The sequence below is a fragment of the Danio rerio genome, chromosome 4 (genome assembly GCF_052040795.2).
Source record: "Danio rerio strain M-AB ecotype USA chromosome 4, GRCz13ab, whole genome shotgun sequence".
Taxonomy (NCBI): Eukaryota; Metazoa; Chordata; class Actinopteri; order Cypriniformes; family Danionidae; genus Danio; species Danio rerio.
The window spans coordinates 37,358,960-37,382,500 of record NC_141024.2 but is presented as its reverse complement, the minus strand read 5'-3'; the positions used below and the strand labels follow the sequence as shown (position 1 = coordinate 37,382,500).

The following is a 23,541-nucleotide window of genomic DNA, read 5'->3' as shown; positions in this document are numbered from 1 at the left end:
ATTCAGTCAGTACACAAACATCAGTTTATAACACACAAACACACACACACACACACACACACACACAATAAGACATGTGGAGTGTGTGCTGAATGCTGGATTGTGATTGGCTGATCTCAGTGCATTAATAACTGCAGTAAAACAACATGAGTGTGTGTGGAGCTGTCAAATCAGCTTCTGAATGACACACAGAGCTTTTAGATCAGATGTGGAAACAGAAAACAGAATGGAAACACAGAAACAGACAGATATAAAGACTGAAGGATTCATTCAATGATCAATTGACAAAAGCGCAGCACAATAATAAAGCAGAATTCAGTGTTTAATGACTTGAAATATGATGGAGATCTTCATCTTCTGTCAAATGCCTCTTCATCATCTCCAAACATTGCTAAGTTGGAGAGCAGTGAATCCAAACCAATCTGCAGTCCTCCTCGCCCTTTGGAAGCTTGGTGGGTTTGTGTTCTGTTTATTGTTCATAATACTTCAGTTATAAAGGATTAGTTTAGGAGTTTTTTGTCATTTGCTTTATTTGAGTTTGTTCAACATGTGATTGTCACTGGACTATATCAGAACCAGCATCACTGTCTGCTGATCACTTTTATTGCCTGATATTTTGTGTTCATGTTAGTTTAGAAGCAGAAAAGAGCCAGATTACAAGATATGTGAGATATTTGCCAGAAACATCTTTGTTATGTCCACATTGTGAATGTAAATTGATATTGTTTATTTTCTTCCTGTTTATAGTTTTACTCCGCCCTTATTAAAGTGTGATAAAGGACATTCTGTGTCTGTGAAGTTCATGAGGGAGAGTTTAACTTGCTGTTAAAGTATACACAGGACGTATTTGGAGAACAGTACACACACATCTCTGACCTGATACTGTACAGTTCTTCAGCAGAAATGTAGAGAACAAGTTTCACTGCTCAACTACAATGCTGAAACTGTACAGTGTTAATATGAGATATAATATCACGCTTAATGTGAGAACTGCCCCAGTGCACTGACATATTTAACAGCTTTGATTAATATCTGGACACTAGAAGAGCAGTGAAGTATCAAAGTATCTGTATTCACAATAAAAAAGGCAGTGCTGCTCCACATACTTGAGTTTGTCCAGTGTGTAGTTTGGATCCTCCAGTTGTTCAGAGAGCAGCTTGACTCCTGAATCTCCTGGATGATTGTAGCTCAGATCCAGCTCTCTCAGGTGTGAGGGGTTTGAAGTCAGAGCTGAAGACAGAAAACCACAGCCTTCCTCTGTCACCATACAGCCAGACAATCTACAAACACAGCAATAGTCCACATCACACAGTTGGACAATCACACATCTCTTTGTGTTGTGAAGATGCTGACTGCTGTTTCTGCTCATGTCAACAGCAGTGATGAACACACACATCCTGATCAGCTCTCCTTATTGATCGAGCTCTGATATAGAGCATGTTGAGTGTGTTTGCTGATAAGGACTCGACATCATCTGTAGAAGTGTACAGAGCAATAGTTCATAAGACATCACATGAAGCTGTAAAGTCTGCTGTGAGGAATAAGACACATTTGAGCTCAGAAGGAAATCTTGAAGTATAAAGTGTAATTGAAAATGAGCTGATTTCCATTATTTATCTTTAGATCATATTTAGATTATATTGTGGACAATAATGTAAATAAACTAAACACACACAAACTCAATTTCTTGGTGTCTTTGTCTCCTGTCTGACAGTCACTAGAGCTGTAGTCAATCCACCTTTGAGTCCAAATGTTAACAAGGCCAAGACACTTCTTCAGTTTAGATAATAAGACTGTGATGAGACGTTTATATGTTTTCAGGAAAACTGTAAACTGTCCAAACATCAGAGCAGCTCAAAACCTCACCAGGGCCCAAAACCCTACAGACCCCACAGGGTTCACTTTGTCTTCATCACTGTTATTTATTTATTTAGACAGGATTGCCAGAACATCTGACAAATTCTTAAATAAACCTTTAAAATAAACAAATGCAGATATAAACAACAATATAATATGAACATGTAAAATATGAGTACAGAATTTATAGACAATTCATCTAAATACTCTTTAAATACAGTCATACAGTTCTGTATATTAAAAGTATTTTACACATGTTTTGCATTTTACTCAGTAATGCTTTTGACTGCATTTGTCTACACACACAGAGACTTGTATAGAAATGAATAAAATCACACCTATAAAAAATTGCCCATCTGCCAACACACTGAGTGGGGAAAGGGGCTTCCCATATTTGTTTAACCAATATGTAACTCTCTTTTTGTAGTTGTTGTTGAGTGGAAGAGTATTTACCTCAGTGTCTCCAGTTTACAGTGTTGACTCTTCAGTCCATCAGAGAGCTTCTTCACTCCTGAATCCTGCAGGTCATTGTTACTCAGGTCCAGCTCTCTCAGCACACAGTTTGAGGATTGTAGAGCTGAAGACAAACTCTCACAGCACTGAACAGTGAGATTACAGCTCTGTAGTCTGTGTAGAGGACAAACACAATATTGATGTTGAGTTTGATATGTACGGCACTTTACAGTGTTGTGTGTGGAGCTGAACGAGCCCACCAATCACGGTGGGGTATATGGCTCTAGGGGGCGGGACATCAGCTGAACATAACGCAGGCAGAGAAACATTTTCCAATAAGTGAAAGTTACAGCAGAGTTGCCATGGAGTGTTTCCCTCTGTGATTGCTGGCTGGCTCCTTGCTATTGGGCACATGAGGACATTCGTCCCAGTGTGCTTCATTTACAACACTTCAAAAAAAGTTGTGCAAGTTGCTGCCCAGCGGGACATTATAAATATATAAATGTATATAAATCAGAGCTTAATTTGAGCAGGATCTGGCTGGATCATGTTCTGAGAAATGTCAGATATTTGTATTAGAGCTGCAAAAGTGAATTGATTAAATCGATAAAAATCAATTACTCCAAGAGTTGCCAACAGATTTTATGATTGATTTGTTGTGTCGCACGACACGGGAACATTTGCTCATTAAAAAAAAACCCTTAAGTCAGTGCAGAGCGGAGTGAACACGGTCTCTCTCACTCACTGATACAGAGTTCAGCGCTCATAGACAGAGATGAGGAAGAAGGGAGTTCAACAGCAGGTGTGTTGGCTGGTGCTGAGCCAGAGAAAGACGCGTCATATCATCACAATTATGCAGCGTTTTAACTGCCTAATGCTTATTTTATGTTTTAGATAAACATTTACATGATGTTAGAACGTATTAATTATTTGTTTGTTTATTATATATATATATACAGATTTGTGTTTTGTTTATGCATTTGGAGCTGATGTTGTGTTGTGCGCTGTGGAGCATGCGCAGCTTTCTCTCTCTCTCTCCCCCTCCCTCTAGAGCTGCGCTTGATTGCGGTCCAGCCGTGTTGCGTGTGGGAGCGTATATAAGCTGGAGGAGAGAAACAATGGGGAGATCTTTCTGCTCGGTGCAGGTCGCAAATCTCCGTCGTCGTCGCTGCCGCCGCCGCCGCCGTTGTTCCGAGCGTCTCCTATCTCCTGCCCCAAACTGTTGGTTGACTTGGTGTGAATTGATTGATTTCTGTTACTGACAATTTAATTATTTTCTAAAACGGCTCTCTGTTAAATCTGAATCTATTGGCTTTTCTGATTAAATATTTATATATATTATTTTTGGTTAGAAACAGAAGCGGTAGGTTGGGAATCGCCATTTACTTTAAAACGTTTTCTCCTGGTTTGGTAGCAAGGGAGAAAGGGAAGTTTGCTGTAATTTTATTTGGGGTACTTTTATTTGAGCAGGTAAGTTAGAATTATTTCCCCGCAAGTTAGCTGTCTTTTTGTTTATTATTTTGGCCTGGATTCCCTTCCGAAGAGATGCTTCTATCTTTGTTGTCTAAGGAAATAATAAATATTGTTACTACTTGATCAGTGTTGTGATTATTGTGAGTAGGGACAGGAGAAGGGGAAACCCCTAAATTGAGTATTTGAGTTTATTTCTTTGTTTTTTTTACACTTGTTATTGTTCCCACCAACCCTAGACTGGTCGGGACGTAACAATGAAATACAAACAAGCACTAGTAAAACAAAACATTTAGAGCTTGTGAAACACAAGAAAGTCTTTTTGAAGTCCAACAATCCACTCAAATATAAATTGCTGATGTGTTTAATTCATATCAGATACACATGGTGAAAGTAACTATAAAGTTGAATCTACTTTAAGTTCATCAGACACTCACTTGCATGTATTTAGAGAGTAACTGATGAATGAACTGCTGATGATGCTTCGTCATGGAAACATTAAGAGTGAATGTTCTAAAATAATGGTCACCTCAAAAAACTGACTCCTGGATCCAGAATATTTTGAACCCACCAGCAAAAGGGTTAATAACAGCAGAAAAGCAGCAGTGGTAGAGTTACTCTAAATTAAGTGAAGCTTCATAAACTAATTTTGAGAGGAGCACGTGATGTGATTGAGCACTGCTGGCTGCTCATCTGTAATCAGTAATAATCCAATCAGAGTGATTCTAGTTTACTATAAATGGATCGTTTTCTCCCTACTGCTCTATCTTCATTTTGGAAGAATGCTTTCCTCTACAAATGCTCCAGCATTTAACCTACGCTTCAGCATCATTTACATTTGACATGGAAAAAACAAACAAACAAACAAACAACAACAACTTCAGCCAGAACCCCGCTCTCCCCAAAACCTCAGCCGCTGCCTCGCCAGCAATCAAGCCTGAATTCCCGCCGGCACAACAGCTCTTCCAACTTCTGCTCCAACTGCCCCACACAATGCAATCCACAACTCCAACTAAACTCAAGACACCGGAAATCCAAGCCATTGTAATGAAGCCGAACTCTCACTGCTCTCCTAGCGGTCCACTTTCGATAACGTACATGCTTTAAAGGGAAGCCTCACTAGATAACTTCACTCCAACAAAGACTAAACTTTTTATAAAGATTTCGAAAGACGAGACCAGCGTGAATAGAATGATTTCAACAAAGAACTCACCTCTCAGCCTCCCGCCTGTCCACAGATCCATAACATTCTGACAGCTGAAGTAGTTTGATTGCAATGACCAGGCAATCTAATCCACAAACATTAGTCCACAACATATCCATTCGTTGATAAACAACCATGGAAGGGCGCAATGTTATCATCCAAACCAGCTGCTGGAGCGCGTGGAGCCGGTCCTTCAGGCATAAACACTGTAGCGATTTTGGTCAACAAAATGGCCGCCGACTTTTTGCACTCTGACTGATACTCCAAGGAGCCAATAGCTGAAAGGAGAAGTGTCACCATCCAATGAGCTTTCCAAACTTGAGTCCGTCCAGCCTTCTCTCTGGACAGTTTCATGAATGGACTGAGTGCAAAGACTTTGTGAATGAATCGGGCCAGATATGATCGAGGTTTTTCAATCATTTTCAGATTCCAAACGTGATGTTACTTATCATAGATGCAGTAAAAGTCCATGATAAGCATTACATTCACACAGTTCCTACTAAGTGGTTACATAGTTTTTCAATGATGTTGGCAGTTGACATATTTAAAATTTATAAATAATAATAATAATAATAAGAATAATAATAATAATAAATAATAATAATAAAACTCTGCCACATCTGATCTGATAGCCATTGAACTAATGAAAAGAGTTCTACCCAGCTAGTGAAAAACATTCAACACCTCAAGCATTGAAGCTCTCATGTAACACACGAGAGAAAATGCAAAATCAGGCTTTTATACTTGAGGCGTACGCCATTGAGATATTTATTTAAATGACAGGGGGCGGTCTAAAGAAAGAGACCGTAAAATCAGATGAATAAAAAGAGAATCATTAATATCATTGAATATGTTTTGGGGGCCTCTTTATTTGTTTCTTTTAACAAACTTATCTCTCAGGTTTTTCCAAACTTTTACAAAAACATTTCTCCTTTCCCACTGATTTTGCAACTTCAAGCCAAGAATTGTTGGTCATCTGGTTCTCCCTATGATCACACATGGACAGATCATAAAGATGTCAGCACAGACGTACCTGTTTCAGAAAAAATCTCTTCAAACTGTTTTATATCCAACTCAACTCAAAAGCGGCACAATTGATCATCTGAGTCTTAAAAAATTTCATTAGCTCCGCTATGGCGTTATTTCACTGACAAATGTAGTGAGCGCAGTAGTGAGCGCAGTATTACAATTCAAGAGCGCATTCATGTAATACGAGCGAGCGAATCTCTTTGCTCGTGCACCGATTTTCTCTGTTTGTGGACAAAACTGAGCAAGAAAAGCTTAAATTTTCTCCATCTCAAATATGCACTGCTCAGGACAAATTATCTTGTGCGCTCTCAGTACACTGTTCCTGCTTCTTTTCGAGCTTTTCGATATGATTTATATTAGTACACTATTTATTACCAACAACCAAAATACTAAAATAGTCTTACATATTACATTTTTAATCTAATAAACCGTAACTTTTTTAGCTGTGTGTAATATGAAGAAAAATTTTCAGTTTCTAACACTTAAAAACTCAGACAATAGTTTAATTTTAAAAACATTTATTAAACATCCAAAAGGTGCACCATACTAATCAAATAAAATAAACGTTTAAATATAACTAATGCAACCAGAAAAGTAAATGTGATAGAAAGGGAAAAAACTTGATAAGGTATTATAGCCTAATGCACTATTCACTCTTCAAATAAATTTCACAATCTATCCTATTTCATCATGGCAACTAAAGCAAAGTGAACTAGTGTCTGCTGTACAGTGTTTTGTAAAGTACAGTAAAGTACTTCAATTGATCTGTTGTGGCAATACTAGTGTTGCTATGGTAACACAACAAGTGTAATATAAACAAATTACCCAGTTTTTTAACAATATAGGGTATATTATACTACAATTCACCACACTTTACTGTAGTAAAACTACACTGTATTTCATTTTATCAGTTCACTATTCTACTATTAATACTACAGTATGCTGAAGCATCTCTGGAGAGCAAAAGCACGAAAGGAGGAGGAAACACAAGACACAAAAATTGAGATTCGGTATTATCCGACGGAGCGAGAGCAGATCATTCGCACGTGAGCAGCCGTGTTTTGAAAGCTCGCGAGCAGTTTAGTCCATGAACAAAGGAAACCGGCGCGTGAGCAAAGAGATTCATCCTCTCTTAATACATGAATGAGTTCCTGACTTTTAAAACTGCTCTTACGACAGTGAGATATTGCCATACTCCGCCAGCTGAAATCATGACGCGGGCCCTCACATTGAACCTCCGCAAACACAGCGATGATGTCACATTTGCCACGCGGACTGAGTCAATAACAGAAAGCTGATTGGCTATTGCAAGTTGACCTCATTTGTAGTTACAATACTGCTAATTACAATTGGACTAGTGAAATAAAGAACTACAACACCCCAAAAACCTAGCAACAACAACAAGAAGGAATTTAAATGAGCATTAGATGTAGCGCTACATGGACATCAATTTTAGACTTAAAGACTTTAAGACCACGTGGAAACCCTGTTCCAGGACCACTGGCCAAGACACACCTCATATCCTCAGCTCTCCATCCATCTGCCACCCTGCAGGGAGACGAATGCCCACTTCTACAACCCTTGCACATCCTGACATCAAAGCTATTGTAACATGCATTAACAAAGGCGCTTCCATTCACAGTTGACCATGCACTTATGAAGACACCTCGCATGAATATCAGCTAAAACGATTAATTATGTCTGCTGTACATGCACCATGTTGTAAAGATTTAATTTCTGATTCTCTCTTGTTTTTTTCATTTTAGAGTTCATGACTGCCGACTTCATAAACTGCCCTCATTCAACACATCACCCTCTCATCCACTCCTAATGCTTTCACACTCTTTGCAAAAACACACTTCCACTCATACCTGTACAGCCCACACCCTTGATGCCATATCCACACTAGCCTTTTTGGCTTTTGAGATGTTGTGAACTAACATCAACATTTCAATCCCACATTCCACCCCATCATAGCTGATCCAACTTTGCAGGATGAAGAAACTCTGTCTTTCTTTATTGAGCAAACAGATCATTGACACAAGGGCATTCTAGTTAGAGTTTTAACTTGTAAATTGTTTTAAATTCAAAATTGTAATATATGCATCAGTGTAAAACCGATGACTGGTTGAAAAACATATGCTGTAATATTAAAACCACAAGGGACTCTACTTTTGCCATGGCCTTTTTTGCTGCTGGTGTTTTAACAAACTTATCCCTCAGGTTTTTCCAAACCTTTCTAAAACTTTCCTCCTCTCCTACTGCTGTTGCAACTTCTAGCCAAGAATTATTGGTCATCTGGTTCTCCCTATGATCACGCATGGATGGATCAAAAAGATGTCTGTATAGTCGACAGTTGTACCCGTTTCAGACAAAATCGTCGCCATGGAGTGCCGGTAAGGACACGGAGACTTGAACCCCATTTAAAGTTCTTTAATGTCCATCACACTTGAATAATAGGTACCGTCTTTTACATGGGAGTGTGTGTGTGTGTGTGTGTGTGTGTGTGTGTGTGGTTTCTCATCATTGACGCACACAAAACTAACTGGCATAAGGCGGAAAGCAAAGCATGTGACCTTTCTCTCTATCTGAACAGAATGAAACCAGTCAATAGACTCAATGTACCGCAGACCTAAGCTGCGTTTTGATTGGCTGATTGTGCTCGTGATTGGCGCATGATCAAGTGCTAGCTCTATAGGAGTCTGCTTGCGATGTCACGGCATGCATGCGTGATGAGAGAGCACAGCTTGTGTCCAGCTATGGGCTCTGCCCACCGACCGCTTTTACAGAATGTAATGCTGCGTTCACACCAGACGCAGAACGCACGAGTGATTTACATGTTAAGTCAGTGAAAATGTATGAATAGACATCCTGCGGCGCGATACACGCGAATGGCGTGGCGTGAATGGCACCCATTGCTTGAGTTTGAAAGTCTGAACTTCAGCGGACATTCGCGCCGCATAAACCCTCTGGGGTCGAAGACTGCGTATACGCGTTTTGACGTGTGGTGGCGTCAAACTGCTGAAATGAACTTAAATTACACTTTCAGTTTTGATCGTACAAATGAGATCAATACATCAATCAAATCTGTTATGTGTCTACTTTTTGTCGTGTACAACAACAACAAACGTGTGTGCTTTTGCAAAATAAGGAAAACAACAGAGTAGGCATTCTGTCTTTTCTCTCTCCGTGAACTGGTTTTAGAAATGCATCATTAAAATGCGCTGAAACTCCACGAATACAAAACGAACACATATGAGAAATGTATTTCTAGAAAGCTTAAAGTGTCTACTTTTAAACGCAGCTATGCATGTTGAAAACAAAGTCAGCAATACTTTATATTGCTTGATTAAGTAATCAGTATGAAATCAACGCTATGTCTATATTCTCAGTCTGATCTCATTAGTTTTAATGCGACCACGCCCACGAGGCATTGATATTACAAGTGTCTGAAGACGCGTGCAGACTGTGATCAGAAAAACACGTCACTAAAATGAAAGGAAACTCGGCAAATAGTCAACAAAGATGATGATTTCTGATATCTATATAAAGCTTAATATGTCTACTTTTGCATTAACCAATTCAAGTTGAAAACAAATGATCTCTTTTTATGTAATCCGTGTAAAAGTAAGGACTGTACGGATTCTCCTATATCGCCTCATTACAGCAGCGTGGTCCCACCTCTCAGTAAGCGCGCTTCATATGTACATTTCCAGATCTGAAAACAACAGAATTAAAGGACTAGTGGCAAAGAGAGCTAGACAGTAGAAAGTAGACAAGATGTGCTCCGAGTTTGCTCAGTAATGCGAGTAATGATGGTCTGTGTCATGACAACAAACTGTTAGATGAAGATGTCGCCTTCAACTTCACAAAAGTTTATAAAAACGCTACAAAAGCGGACCAGGTTCAAATAATCCTGCGTCTGTGAGTCTCCGCTGATGTCAAGAAGAAGGCCAGGGGTTACAGTGAAATACTGCCTTTTTCCTGCGCCCCTCCTCATCACAGGATACCTGTCTGCAAGACTACATTTCTAAGTGTCCTTTGTAAGTTTATTCTTTAAATAATTACTGTGAATACCAAGTGAGAGGATGATCACTTGCGCCAAAAGCTGCTGAAAAAAGATTTCATTATCACATATGGATTAATCATCATTCTTTAAAATATCATTGCTCTAATATCAGAATACCAAAACTAACTCAGAATCGTATTATTATTAATCAATCTTTGTATATACTATTCCATATATTAATGATGTATTGTTTTTTAACCAATTTAAGGTGTTTGACAATGTTGAGATAATATGTTGCATTTTGGCATGATTTATGACTTATTTCTAAACAATTTAAAGACATAAAGTTAAATAAAAAATATCCTGGGTTTGAAGAATATTGTGTTCCTGGACTTCACTGAGCTTAATAGTTTAATGTATAAAATTGTGAATGAACTTGACTGTTGATGTCGTAAATAATAATGTCAAATAACCAACATTTCTTAAAATGGAAATATCTCCTTTTGCAACTAAACTCTTTATTTACAAAATAAATAAATAAATAAATCAGTAGATTTGCTATGTGTAAGTTTAAAAGTTTGCAGAGATTTATTGAGTGTACTGACTCTCACAAGTGTATCTCCAGTTATTTTGTGTGAATAATATATTTTAAATAAACATGCAAACAAAAAGTATATAAACTTTTTTCTGATTCCTTCTTGAAACTCTTCCCTCCTAGTCATATACCTGTCTGATGGCTCATTATTCAGCTCATTATGCAGGTCTTTGTCTTCTCAGGTGTGACTCACTGCATAGTAATGATAGTTCACGCCTTCTCGCATAAACCAATTTCACTTAAAAAGTGACTTAGAAATTTTAATTCATTATATTGTTTTCTGTGAGGAAGTGAACAAGATGATTCTCACACGATTTTAAAGCAAAAACACTAGACTCTAAGATCCAGTTCTCAAAAGTCTTGTGCACAAATGTTCTCTGTGTGTTTCGTGGCCTTTCAGTGACTTCAAAATTTTAGTTTTTCACTAACCACGCATAAACGTTTCTTTCTCAAAAACACAAACACATACAAACATGCTGCTTAGGTATTATTGTAGCCTAACTTGTGCTGTTTACAGTGTTATCACACTTTATCCATTTATATGTTTTTAAGATACTGAAAACAACACAAATGTCAGTGCATGTCCAAACTTCTGCAGAACCCCAAAACCCCCTTAGACCCCAGAGGGTTAACCAATCAGAAGCTTCCTCTTGTGGGGGCGTGATTGTGACCTACTCCTCATGTTGGGAGTCCTGGGGGAAATCTTCCAGCCGACACTAAGAAAAAGTTCATCAAACTGGGCTCGGCTCAGTCAGTTTATGAGCTCACAGAGCTGGATGCACCTCTGAAAGTACCTAGTGGACTCAGATACGGCCCTAAACGTATCAATGCTGTTTTTCAGCCTTCATAAAGCACATAAACACAAAGGGCTTTTACAACAACAAATCCAGACTCTGGGAAGGTGGTCATCCGATGCCTTCAAGACATACATACGTAAGGCACCTCAAAGAAGCCCAGATGACTCTCGCCAACCATCAACCCACATCTACTCAAGGGAGAGGGCATGACCCAGCCACATTCCCTGCTCTTTTTCCTCACTTCTAGACTTTGTTTCTCCACCAGTCAAGTAGTTAATTGGAATTGCATCCAAGCCCCCTCGTCATCCCTCGCCACCCTTGGCTGTTTCCGCAGGAGTCTTCACGGCCCCCTCCCATCTATGGACTATGGACTATCCCATCTATATATATATTTATATAGCCCTGCCACTTCCCAGATCTATGTCCATCAGGAGTGTTCCTCGAGCATATTTTTGACTCTTAATGAGTAATTAATGAAATGAAATATTAAATAATAATCAATTATTCACAGTATTTTAAAGTGCCGACAATATCAATATTGTGTATGTTCATTAAAATGATGTATTGTATTATTTAATATCAGCTAATGTCTATTTCTTAGATGAAAGAAATAAGGACTTACAAGGCTCTTTTGGAGGTTTTGATGACTGCTGATAGTCTGATGAGACACTCGTCTGATTTCTGGAATTTGTGAAGCTCAAACTCCTCCAGCTCCTCCTCTGAGGTCAACAACACAAAGACCAGAGCAGACCACTGGGCAGGTGAAAGGTCAGCAGATGACAGACTTCCACTACTGAGGTGAGACTGAATCTCTTTCAGCAGAGTTTGATCGTTCAGTTCATTCAGACAGTAAAACAGATTGATGGATCTCTCTGGAGACAGATTTCCTTTAAGTTTCTGCTTGATGTAGGCAATTATTTTATTTTTGCTCTGGTCTCTGTCATCCTGCTGTGTCAACAGGCCTCGTAAGAGTTGTCGATTAGACTGGAGTGACAGACCGAGAAGGAAGCGAAGGTAAAGATCCAGATGTCCATTCTCACTTTCCAGAGCCTTGTCCACTGCAGTCTTCAGGAAATCGGTCATGACTTTATTTTTGCTTATCTGTTAAAACAATCCATGCTTATTTTCTCTGTCTAGAAACAGATGTTGATAAAGCGCTGCAATGAACTCCTGAATGCTCAAGTGAAGAAAGCAGTACATGGTACCAAGAATGATTCCCGTCTCCTCCTTAAAGATCTGGGTACACATGCCTGAGTACACCGATGCCTTATAGACGTCAATGCCACAGTCTTTCAGATCGCTCTCATAGAAGATCACATTGTTTCTGTCCAGCTGCTGGAAGGCCAGTTTCCCCAGTGAAAGGATGAGCTTTGGATCCCAGGAGACATCTGCTGTGTTTTCTCCATCATACTTTCTTCTGCTCTGCTGCATCTGAAAGCGGAGAAAGTGTGTGTACATCTGTGTCAGAGTCTTGGGAGATTCCTGCAGTGTTTCAGCATGAGCCCTGTGTTTCAGTTTCAGTATGTTCTGGAGAACAGTGGCTGAAATCCAGCAGAAGACTGGGATGTGGCACATAATAAAGAGACTCTTTGACTGTTTAATGTGATCAATGATTTCTCTGGCCTGATTCTGATCTGTGAGTCTCTTTCTGAAGTACTCCTTCATTTTGGGCATCATTGAATCCTCGTATCTCTGTCAGCCGGTCGATACAGTCAGCAGGAATCTTACTGGCAGCTGCTGGTCTGCTAGTGATCCAGATGAGAGCAGAAGGAAGCAGATTTCCCTTGATGAGGTTCGTCAGGAGAACATCCAGAGAGACTGCTGAAGATACATCACGACACGTCTCATTACCAGCAAAATTCAGAGGAAGACGACATTCATCCAATCCATCAAGGATGAACAGGACTTTGAATCGTGTGCTTCTTGTAAGGTTCAGTCCTTTAGTCTCTGGGAAAAACTGAGTTATAAGGTCTTTTAAACTTTGTCTTTCTTTCTCCTTTAAGTTCATCTCTCTGAATGGAAGAGGAAATATGAAGCTGATGTCTTGATTTTCTTTCCCTTCAGCCCAATCCAGAACAAACTTTTGCACAGAGACTGATTTCCCGATGCCAGCAACTCCTTTTGTCAGGACAGTTCTGATCTGCTCGTCTTGTTCAGCTGCTTCAAACAAATGTTTGCATTCAACCTGTATCTCTAGTGACTGATGACGTCTGGAAGCAGCTTCAATCTGTCTGATCTCATGTTCAGTGTTGACCTGTTCACTCGCACCCTGAGTGATATAGAGATCTGTATAGATGTTATTCAGAAGTGTGGAGTCTCCTTGCTGAGCAATTCCTTCAAACACACTTTGATATTTCCTCTTCAGGCTACATTTAAACTGATTAATGAAGAACAGCTCGCCTAAACACAGGAGCAAAGAAACAGAGAGGTTTAGTCTTGACTTATTTGTAAGTGTCAGTCTGACAGATCGCCATGAGTAGGGCCAGACAGAACTTTCAGACATTTTTTGCTATTTCTGAGGAGAACTTTGTAAAATATCTGCAGATTACTGTGGAATGATTTTGGGAATATCATAACTTTGGGATTGTCATAAATAAAAACTAAATATATAAAATAATAAATAAAAAATAACACCTTTTTAACTTGTAAAATAATAATTTTCAACAATATGTAATCTTTACAATACAAATCAAATTAGATCCACTTAATTGCCAAACAAAGCACAAGTCTCTCATATAACAGATCTACTAAAGGACAGAAAATATGACTTTACAAACTGCACTGTAAATAAATCATATGAACATTTTCATATTAGGCAACAATATTACTGAAATTAAATAAAAACTGAATAAATAAAAATGCACACAGGTAACTAAATAGACTCAATGATGGGCTAAATCTCTGTGTAAATCTGCAGGTTCGTGTGGGTCTATCCATGAGTCTCTTACCCACGAGAGTATCAGCAGCTTGATCTTGCTTCATCTCTCTCAGGAAGAAGAGTGTGAGATCAAGAGCTGCTTCTGTGATAATGCTTCTGTTCTCATTAAACTCTTTTATAAACTCTTGTCTGTTTTCTTCTTGTAAGATTTTCTTAAACTTCTCCAGTTCATTCTTCAGAAATCTGATCACTTTACTCTCAAGATTCTATGAGTGAAGAAAAGAGAAGATCAACATTTAACCAAAACACTCATTGGTATACAGCTGTTCATGCACAAACTACTGAACAACTGAAAATACATTATTCAACATTATACTACAGGACTGTGCTTTATAGGGTGTGCAGTTGTTTTCAGATGGAGTAGATTCAGACAGGCATTGAGCACATTTATGAATGCTGAATGATGTTCATTATTTGACAGCTACAGAATGACTACATGTGTGAAGTCTGTCTAATCTTTGTATTGATGACTAGTCTAGATTTGGACTACTGTTAGATTTTGACCAAAAGCACAAACTCAGCCTTTAGTCAAGCCATTCTTATTTGCACATCTATTACATAAAAATGACTTGGTGGGATTTGCAGAATAATTGACTAATCTGTTCATTTATTAGAAAATAATACACACAGAGGTGTAACGAGGAGACTGACACGGAGGGATCCATTATGCAGTATTTATTAGTCAAGCTTTCACTCAAACACACAATATGCTCTAAAGTGCCAACACACATCAACTATAGTCTGAAAGGTATCAAGACTGGCGCTAAACAGACACAGAGGGATTTACCAGGCATTGATCAAAGGCAGGCTGAAAGTATTAGAGTCCGTGTATCAGGCTTGGGTCGTGGGCAGGCAGCGAGTACCAGAGTCTGTGTATTAGGCTTGGATCATGGGCAGGTAGCGAGTATCAGAGTCCGTATTTCAGGCTTGGGTCGTGGGCAGGCAGAAGGCGAAGCAGAGTCAGAAACGGGCTGGAGTAATACACGAAGAATCAGGCAGGGAATACCGCTCAGTAATGTTGGCCGGGGCTAAACAAGACTTCACACTGACTGAGTGTTTGTGAGCGGCTTATAAAGGGTACGTGGGTCGTAAGCTAGATTCAGGACAGGTGTGTGCACAATCAGCGTAATTGGATGATGTAATGCAAGAAGTCCGGAGATGGCGGCCTCTGCTGGCCAGCGAGGGGAGTGACTGGGACCGAGTCCGTGACAAACGGAGACTCCACGAGTATCACAGTTGTGCATTATTTTATAAGTATTCAATGAACTGAAGTCAATTATTCCTTAATAAATGAATTGCTCGACATTTGAATTAAGCAGTATATTTTTAAATAACTATTTTTATTTTATTTGTTTATAATAAATGAGTTTATCCCACCTGAAAGATTGACTGGAGATTGTCTGTGAAGCTCTTGTGTCTCCTGTGAGTCTCGTCTCCTGAATCTGCTGACTCATATTCATCACTGTTAACAGATAAAACTACTGTAATTACACATTTACAGGCAAACACATACAGATATATCTGACAAACACTGAAAATAATACATGTAGTGCTCATAATGAGACAGTGGAGAGATTTGTTTTTGAGTTTTCAGTTATGTTTAGCTGAGAAATTTCAGTCAATTGTCTCTGTCATTACAAAGCCCTGTCAACCACAAAGTCATTATTAGAAAGTAGCTTTGAAAGTTTGATTTACAGTTCATTATTACACACACTTTTAGCTACAAAACAACACATGTACATTTACCTTCAAAAGCTTCACCTTTATTTAGATATATTTACACAACAATATGGTTATAAACTTCTTCAAAACATCTTTTATGCTCCACAAATGATATTAATATTGACTGAAAGATCCTCTGAATAAGACGCCAGGTGTCTGTAAATGTCGTTATGAATCACTAAAGTCATTTGATTCATTTAAACAACTGATTTATTCAGGAATGACTCCCTCTACTGAATTGTGGATTTACACAAAACACTCCATGTGAGCAATAATGTAAAACACACAATACCGTTGGGCAGATGATGCTGTTTCCCCACTGAACACTGGTGGATTCCCTTTAGACCGGTCACTCTTCAGAGACACAGAACTGGACACACATGATCCAGATCTCACACTGAACACACAAACACACCAGAGGAATAAACTGCAGGACAAACTTCAGTCTCCTTTACAAGCGTTTATCAGACAAACATGAGTTTGTTCAGTTTAAAAAAGGGCAGACTAATTATTGGCTTAAATATAAAAAACAAAACATTAATATAATCTCTAGGTAGAAAAGACAATAAATAAATAAAATTCCCTTCACTGAACTACACACTAAGTTTAACATGTATATCTGTATCAATCTGTGTGTATTGTTCAAATGAGGCACCCTTTTGTTAAGTTTGTGGCTGTTTTTACCCCAATGACTTCCTATAATGAAGCAATATCAGCATCTGATCATGCAGTCTTGATTGGTGCTGTTGGAAAGAATTTTTCCTGTTGATCATCAGATGGCAGCATTAATAGAGGTAAAGTTGGTTTTATATTCACACATTCGTTCATTTAGAAGTCTCTATATTGTTTACCATGTTACTTTGAATATTCGATTTAGCATGCAAACATGACTTGAAAACAACATCAACACTGTTTATTTGACTGTGAACAATGTTGTACTTTGATAGTCATTAGCTGATAATATGATTCACTGTTTGCATTTTGCAAATAATACTTTAAAGAAATTATATTATTAAGGGGAAAGTTTGAATGTGTGAATATAAAACCACACAGCAAAATATGGGGACCCAAAACAACTCTATGGGTGTTAATTTCAACACTTTGAAAGTGTCTCATGGGGTCCACTCAAAACAGAGTTAAATCAACACTTTCAAAAGGGTTGGCACATTGACACCGAAGTAAGGGTTAATTTTAACTCTGGGCAGAGTTAAAAAATGTAACTATATTTAACACCGCCTGGTGTAATATATTGTTATTTTATTCAACTCTCTTGAGTGTAAATATGGTAAAAAGGTCAAATAGACTGTAAATTACAAAAGAAAAAAACATTTATTTGAAAACATTCACCACTTCAACAATTCATTCAGTTTTTAAAATGCAACAATGTCAAATATGCTTTAAATGTTTTATTAGTACAGACAGTATCAACAAAATATGTATGACCAGTGCTCAAAAAGGCTGTTTCAGTCCTTTGGTCCAAACTTGATGTGTTATCAGAGCAATTTGAAAGTTCAATATAGCGTCACTCATAGTTTACTTCTGAACTCATAGTTTTCTTCTGAAATTACATTTTAAACAACTTGGCGTGCAAATCTTTCACTTTTGGTGTTTCCTTGGTCCTCCATATTAAACAGAGCAGTTTAAATGAAGGTATAAATGCTGTAAACTTGTGTGAAAACAAACTGGAGCTAGGAAATCTCATCAAGCATGTCCTGTGAATGAAGTGCTTCCCGGCCACAGGATGACCTTTTTATCCATGACGATGTAGTAGCTGCTAATCGCTCGTCTGGTGGTTCCTGATGCAAGGATATAGGGTGATGCTCATCTAAGAACTCTTCAAGACTCCAGCATGACTAAGAAAAATGTTTGAAAACAAATTGCTATCAAATTCTATGATGTATTTAAAAGAACATTTAAAGTAAATAAAACATTCAAGAAATCTAAACTCACCTTTTGAAAATCTTCATGATGATCCACAACTTGACTCTCCCAGCTGGTTGAGGTGACAGGATATGGAAAAGTAGAAAAAACACATACATCACTGTTGGATCTCCAAAAACAATTAGGTTAACCACTATGACTAGAACTGGAAAAACAGCCAGCTGTCTGTCCAGAATCCTGAATTTAACACAACACCTGGAGCAAAATTTAGAGGAGCTTAAAATCTTTTATATCATTTAGTGATGCTGACTTCCCCAAAATATTGGCCACAGTGTAAAAAATATCCATAAACTTCATAAACAACAGTTTTCTGTAAGCGTGTGCGTGTGTGTGTGTGTGTGTGCGCTAGCGTGTTTCTTTACCAGATTCAACTTGTTAGGCCCTTTCAGGTCCAGTATTGACGCCACCTTTACTGGAGTCTAGCAGATGTTTCGGGTCCAAATATAATCTAAAACATTAGGATACGCAGAAGAGGAAAAGTGCAAAGTAAAGAGCAAAACATTATTTAAGTAACAGTTCACCCACAATACAAAACTTATCACCTTCATGTCATTCATTATTCTTTAATGCTCTAATACCCTCTCAGCTTGTGAAACAAATACAGAACTTTATCAAACATACCTTCATTATTATCACCACATATGACCAAGAAGGTGTGCTTGGTCATTTCACCAACTCTGGAAATACACCATCCGTCTCTAATCAGCCACCGTCACAGGGTCTTGTGTTTTTGTATAGAGAACTGTGGCTGTTAAAAAAAACAACAAAAAATTAGTATCTAACACATATGCATAACCTTCAGATAAAAAAGAGAGATGAACATCACAAAGTATGCCTCACACTTTTTCAGATATCTTTTGATTTAGATGTTGATTATTGATAATAAATCTACAAATCAAACCTGTATCATCATTAGGCTGCTCAAATATGAATCAGTTGATTAATTTTACAGACAGGTGGCTGTTTACAACGCACTAATAAAACGGAAATGTTGTGTACAGTACATGCTAAGTTTAGCCTATAGTTTTAAGCACAATATCATGCGGGAGAAAAAGCTTGACTAAGATGTTCCTGACTACAGAAATAGCCTAACTTACTAACGTCAGACATCCCGAGTTGGGAAAAGTCATTTTCGGGGGATACAGAGTTGATTTGCGGGAGGTAGCGGGAGAGATGAGAACCTAAAGAGCAATGGGATGAGTTGCGCGCGACGTAACGTTACCTAAAGAGCGGTGGGGGTGACTTGCGCGCGACGTACCTGAAGAGCTGGGAGGGATGCGGTGGAGAGGGGTGTGCAAAGTGTTTAATGACCGGGCGGGAGACGCGCGATTTCCGGGAGATTATCATTCATTTGCGGGCATCTACTTGGGCATCTGGGAGTCTCTGTGCATTTGCGGGATAACGTTAACGTTAGTCCCGCAACTTCCGGGAGACTTCTGTAACGTTAAATGTCTGATAAAGTGCAAACGCGGTCATTTAAAGACATTAATGTTAACATTCCGACTCTAATGGTTGTCAACGCTTAATATAATTCAAGCGTACGTTATCACGCGAGTCTATGAACTAACGGTATATGGACGGCCACGAATGAACCAGTTTAAAAGGTCCGCGGTGTTTAAAATAACCAAATTAACGTACACGAATAACAAACAATCATATGTTTTAGTCAGGAAGCCTTTTACAAGTAAGCATATGTTCATTTACTCACCAGATATGTTTTAGAAACTCTCCTGAGCTTTTGGAAACCGTCCTGTGTTGCTGTTAGCATCCGGGCAGAGTAAGCTAACGTTAGGCTGCTCCGGGGATTCCCTCGCTAGTTTGCTTCGAATTAAAGGAGAAGTGTCGATTTTATTTTACAGATGGGTAACAACGCACAAAATGGCATTAAGCGTGACAGAAATGTGTTAAACATGTACATTTGATGTTTTTATGCACTATGTATGCGTGAGCATATATAAAACATTCCTGAAAAGAAGTCAATAGTAATGCAGTTAAGCTAGATACACAAACGACCATGAATGAACCGCAGAAGATTAAAATTGTCACTCCATTCTAAAGGTATTAACTTAACAATATGTTTACAACTGTATTTCCTTAAAGAAAGTCAGTAAAATACCAACATTTAGGTAGTTTGACTCACCAGTTGCTGTTCTAAACCTCAGATGGAAAATGGCGGCTGGAAAATTCTTCAGTGACTGGGGCTGCATGAATTCCCGGATGTTGGAAATAACACCAACAAGTGTTGAAAAGATAACTCCTTGATTTCGCACTGAATAAAATAAATTCTAACTCTTATTATATTAATTTATCAAAATCTAACTCTTTAACGTCAACACTTTACTCTGAAATGCTTCAACACCGAGAATTTAACTCAGATGAATTTGCTGTGCAGCTTAACCCTTTAGATCAGCCTGAGCTGAACAGTTTCTGCATTGTATATGTAGTTCAGTAGAGTGAAAGAGCAGAATATAGTGTGTGTGCAGAAATACACTTACTGTGTTTACTGTGTTCTGACAGATGAGGGGCTTATTTTAATATTCTCAGACATGTCAAGACAAGAGTGCAAAGGTCTTTCTCACTCCATATAAACTAAGCATTTTCGCACTACAACTGATGACCAACAGTCAAATGACAAGTTGTACCTCTACACAACAGGCTTTAAACCAGTAGTTCTCCAACATTTTTCACCAAGAACCAGCTAAGAAGAAAATTGTACCCCCATTTGATCATTTGATCAGGCAATAGCAGCACAAATAAGTGCATTGTTGTTGGTCTTTGTTCATCAGAGAAAGTGTTACAATAATGGTGTAAAAACAGAGTCGATACCTGTGTTTCTCTGAGAGAGAGTCCTTTACTCGCTCCTCTGCCATACTGCAGCTAAAAGACCAATGCAGACATTAGCAGAGCTTTCAGGAAACAATCATACACACACACACACACACACACACACACACATATATATATATATATAGTCCTTAACATGAATGCAGTTGGTTTAACCCTGATCTGACATCTCAGCTGTTTCACATTTGATTTAAGGTAAATACATGTTATATAGAGTTTATCAAGAGAAGTTCAGGTTCAGCCAATTGTTGATTTAGTGAGTATTAAAATGTCTCTCTACTAAAGAGGCTATTTGGTTAATGAGTTACTCTGACGGTCAAAGGTTAAATGCAGTGTTGTTTAAGGATGGTCAGCTTGTTGTTTTGAGCAGCTTTTCTTCCTGTTCAACTGAAGGTCGTGACTCTGAATGTTTAGAGTCATATTTAATGCTGAATTATTGGACACTATTGAGTCAGTCTGATATAGAAGAGAACAAACACTTTAAAGGGATTAAAAATAAAGCTTTTAGACAGTGTTTAAATGAGCGTGTTTGACTCAGTGTTTAATCTGTGTTTGAGGATTTGATCTTCAGGATCAGACATTTAAATTACACTCACACATATAAAACCCCTTCGTCATCTCCACAAATCAGCGTAATGTTGAAGTGTTAAACTCACATGCAGAAGTACAGACGCTCTTGTGCAGCAGGAACACAATCTGAGCTCTTTCACTCTTTCTCTTCACTAAAACACACCTGTGTGATCTACAGGTATATCCTGAATTATTACTGGCTCCACAGAGTGACACTCACATGAATATTCATGAGACTCTCCTGACTGTGGGCGTGTCCTCAAGACAACACACAAATCACTGTAGCTGAAGATATCTGTGCAGCTTCTCTGAGCACGAGTGTGTTGATGGAATATTGAAAACGTATAAAATAGTATATATATATAGTGTAATATATATATATATATATATATATATATATATATATATATATATATATATATATATATATATATATATATATATATATATATATATATATATATATATGAGAATAGAGAAAAGGGTATTTTAAATAAATCCAAGAGGTCTCTGAAAAATATTTAAAGCAGTGTTGGACTAATAAAATGAGATTACAAATGGAAATGGAAATGAGTACACCTCTTAAAGATCTCTCTGATGAATTATTATTTTCTCTCAGATGCTGTTCAATAATATAAGTGTGTTTATACATTAGATTAAAGCCAAAACAGTTTTACATTTTGCTGAAATGTTCATTCATTCATTTTCTTTTTGGCTTAGTCCCTGATTTTTATCAAGGGTCACCACAGCGGAATGAACCGCCTACTTACTGGAGAACCTAGAGGAAACCTACGCCAACACTGGGAGAACATGCAAACTCCACACAGAAACACCAACTGACCCAGCTAATGCTCGAACCAGTTACCTTCTAGCTATGAGGCGACAGTGGTAACCACTGAGCCACCGTGTCGCCCTAGTTCTTGCAGTTTGTATATTGTTTATTGTTTGCAGCTCCTCATTTGAGTTTAACTGTATTATCTGTCTATTAGTGAAGGTGTTTGGTGATCACTCTCCTATTTAATCAATATATCTGTTAATCTGTCTTTATTCACATAGATTAAAATACATCGTTAAGGCAGTGTGTTTATTGATGCTGTGATTGTATATAGAGTAGTCAGTGTTTGAAATGGTTGAAAAAGCTTGTCTAAATTGTTGTAAGATGAGAACAGGACAGCTTTAATGAAAGGTTTTGATTATATAATGATCACTCATTTACCGATGTTTGACACCCTTTTTTGTCGTCATTTCTCAAAATATTCAGAACAATGCGATAATAGGTCAGTGTAAGTTTTCTGCTTGTTAAAGTAGAGTAAAACAGAAACACAGCTCATTTTCCTCTAGTCATCCTTTAACCAGCTGATGAGACATGCAAAATGGCTTTTATTTCCTTTATTAAGAAAAGATTCTGTAAATATCTGAACACAACTTCTGGGAAAACATAATGTTTCATTAAACTATTGCTGTGGGAAGAAAACAAATGTGCAAATAGGATTTTTCTAATATAAATGTTGTTATATGATTTATCCTTGATATTTAGATCTGCAGGAGAACAAGATTCATGATTATACATCTTTTCCCTCTTGATAAGATGAAAGAGTTTTGTGGAAATACAATAAATGAATCTGAATATATTATTTAAAGGCACAGATGTAGTGTGCAGAGGTAAACTGGGTTCATTTAGGGTTTATAGTATCACTTATAATCTTTTCCTTATCCAGATATTCTTCATTATTAGAATAATATTTTACTCATTTTAATGCTTGTGAACGACTGAACCACAATCTGTGGAGACACTTTTAGATGTAGTGAGAAGACTACACGGCAAATTCATTGGTGTTAAATTTCAAGTGTTGTGGTAATTCAGAGTGAAGTGTTAAAATTCTAGAGTTAGATAAAGGTAAAATAACCCTCTCGGCGTTAGAAGCTGATTTGCCTCCTTGTCATTCAGAGGAACATGTATCTACCTCTGTAGAAAACCCCTGTTTTTAAGAAACTAATCAGAGTGTCTGATCTCGCCCTACACCCTCATTCACCTGGCCCTTACACTAGTCAATTAGTTTAGTCCACTAGACAGAGTGAATGACCACAAATAAGTGAATTCAGACACCTGCT

The 23,541-nt window shown here is 38.0% G+C and overlaps 1 protein-coding gene, 1 long non-coding RNA gene and 1 pseudogene across 3 annotated transcripts in view; 1 reads left to right on the top strand and 2 right to left on the bottom strand.

Moving 5' to 3' along the window:
* LOC137491164 (NLR family CARD domain-containing protein 3-like) overlaps window positions 1-21,557 on the bottom strand; it is a 24,654-nt pseudogene extending 3,097 nt beyond the window's left edge. The window contains exons 1-8 of the transcript XR_015942539.1: window positions 21,516-21,557; window positions 20,842-20,892; window positions 16,367-16,471; window positions 15,730-15,814; window positions 14,363-14,558; window positions 12,037-13,814; window positions 2,311-2,484; window positions 1,107-1,280 (exon numbers count right to left, since the gene is read on the bottom strand). The product of XR_015942539.1 is annotated as an NLR family CARD domain-containing protein 3-like, transcript variant X1 (transcript). The remainder of the gene's footprint in view (window positions 1-1,106; window positions 1,281-2,310; window positions 2,485-12,036; window positions 13,815-14,362; window positions 14,559-15,729; window positions 15,815-16,366; window positions 16,472-20,841; window positions 20,893-21,515) is intronic.
* The window catches only part of LOC141381693 (uncharacterized), an 835,171-nt gene that overhangs the window by 318,776 nt on the left and 492,854 nt on the right, over window positions 1-23,541 (top strand). The window lies entirely within an intron of this gene.
* On the bottom strand, window positions 18,487-20,215 carry LOC148680302 (uncharacterized). The gene is made up of 3 exons (XR_015942924.1): window positions 20,156-20,215; window positions 19,724-19,836; window positions 18,487-18,763 (listed from the first exon to the last, which is right to left on the bottom strand). It is a non-coding gene; the product is annotated as an uncharacterized LOC148680302 (long non-coding RNA).